Below are 2,071 nucleotides of genomic sequence, written 5' to 3' on the forward strand. Positions count from 1 at the left end.
TGCTCCCAGGCCGGAGAGAGGGGTGCAGGAGCTTACCTAGATTCCGCCCACTGCAGGAACGGGAACCTGCAGGAATTGGTCACATGACTGGTTCTTTGCTATGCTATTTATATGAATATGTAATACATGGATATATTCCTCGAAGGATGTATTGGAATACATAGATGTATTGGCGAAGAAGTATTTCTTGCTGTTTCTTGCTCTGGTAGAGTTGCTTTATGTTTTAACTGATAGGATTATTATTTGGTAACATAACATAGGTTATTATAGTCTTAAAAAACTCCCCAATGTATATCTTCTGTAGGGGCACTGACACCAGTAAATACCCAACGAAGGCTTTAGCCCTCGCCCACAATGCAATTTCATCTGGGATTCCACTTTAAGAAGTTGTGAATTACACAGCAGAAGTGACTCCGTGTTATTACTGAGCTCGTAGACTTTGTACTGCTTCTGCCGTAGAAATATAAGGAGAGCGATTCGCCAAGTTATCCAGGGATTCTCCTATTAACATGGGATATGGCCCAGTTAGAGCCGAAACTTTCGCATATTCTCTTCCCTTGATGGGATTTGCGAAGTCTAAAATATAGAACACTAAAAGTAACGAATTAAAAATAGTAAAAAGGATAACATAAAAGCATCAGCGGGGTATATGGAGGGTGGCGTTCCCATAGCCTTACGAGGCTCAGGGGATGACATAAGATGCCGAGATAATAGAGACAAACGGCTTTATATAGCGTTCATAAGAATGGCAATCTAAACCGCAACTTCATCGGAGCTCTAGGAAAATTTGCATGGAAAGCGTCTTGTTAAATACCAGGTGCTAGAGAGAGATAGAGGAGACCTTATTTTATATATGACAGGCTTCATGTAGAATAATGCATTGCAGAGAACGCAGGTAACAATAATGGAATAGAGTTGATTACATTTGTATTTTTAATCAGGTTAACGTCAAATTCGACCATGTTTATCTGTCATTGGGTTTGGTGGTGCGGAAATGGAGTGCTTTGGGGGTGAAAAATTGCTGAGTTCTCCTGCTGTGGCTAATGGGAAGTTTTTATTGTACTATTTGGAACTTAATGCATTTCAGACTGTTGTGTTATTGTGAGGAGCTGTGTGTTTTATAGCACTCATATCATCATCATTGTCACCACCATCATCATCACCATCATTGCTTTAAGCTGTCATTGGGGCTCATTGTCCCGGATTATATGCGAGTGCAGCAAATATTACAACTAGCATTGAGCAGCTTTTTTGCTGGTGGTCTGCACATCATACAGCCAACTACTTTAAAAACATTGTTTTTTTCTGATAATGGGACGTTTTTTTTTCTTTATTGTGTCATTTCAGGGTTGATTAACCAAAGCAGTCAATGCTGATCACACAACAATGTAAATTACCACTTTTCAAGGAATGTTTTACTTAGCAAATGTAGTGATATGACAATTGACTTTGTAAAGTTCTGTGCAATAAGTTGACACTATCAGAACATAAGTAAATAATAATATTAAAATGAGATGGGGCTCTGCTGATTTTAGCCATCTATTCACATGAACAGAAAAATCATTATTTTTTTAATCTTCTTGCACATGATTGGGTATTTTTGCAAAGTGAACTATCAGCACAACTAATAAGCTAATTGAATTATTCCTTGCAAGGTGGTAATTTACATTGGTAAGTGGACAGCCGAAATTCTTTTAGTAAATTGTTTCTTTGTTATAGAAAAAAACACACAATTTAGAGTGTATATATTTGTAGTTACACAGTGTGTACATTTCTACAAGAAGAGTGTTAATTATTCAAACTAGATCCAGATTATTATTATTACCTTGTATTTATATAGCGCCAAAATATTATGCAGCTCCTCCAAAAGTCTCCAATCATGTCACAATCTAATGTCCCTTCCATAGTCATATGTCATTAATACAGTCTAGGGACAATTTTAGGGGGAAGCCAAATAACCTAAATGCATGTTTTTTGGAATGTGGTAAGGAACCATAGTACTTGGAGGAAACCCACACAAACATCGGGAAAACCTGCAAACTCCATGCAGATATTTAATGTACAGCGCTGC

The 2,071-nt window shown here is 37.6% G+C and overlaps 1 protein-coding gene across 1 annotated transcript in view; it reads left to right on the top strand.

Annotated features, from left to right (window-relative positions):
• ALK (ALK receptor tyrosine kinase) overlaps positions 1-2,071 on the top strand; it is a 423,979-nt gene that overhangs the window by 119,138 nt on the left and 302,770 nt on the right. The gene's annotated exons all lie outside the window — the stretch shown is intronic.

The sequence above is a fragment of the Pyxicephalus adspersus genome, chromosome 4 (genome assembly GCF_032062135.1).
Source record: "Pyxicephalus adspersus chromosome 4, UCB_Pads_2.0, whole genome shotgun sequence".
NCBI classification, from domain to species: Eukaryota; Metazoa; Chordata; class Amphibia; order Anura; family Pyxicephalidae; genus Pyxicephalus; species Pyxicephalus adspersus.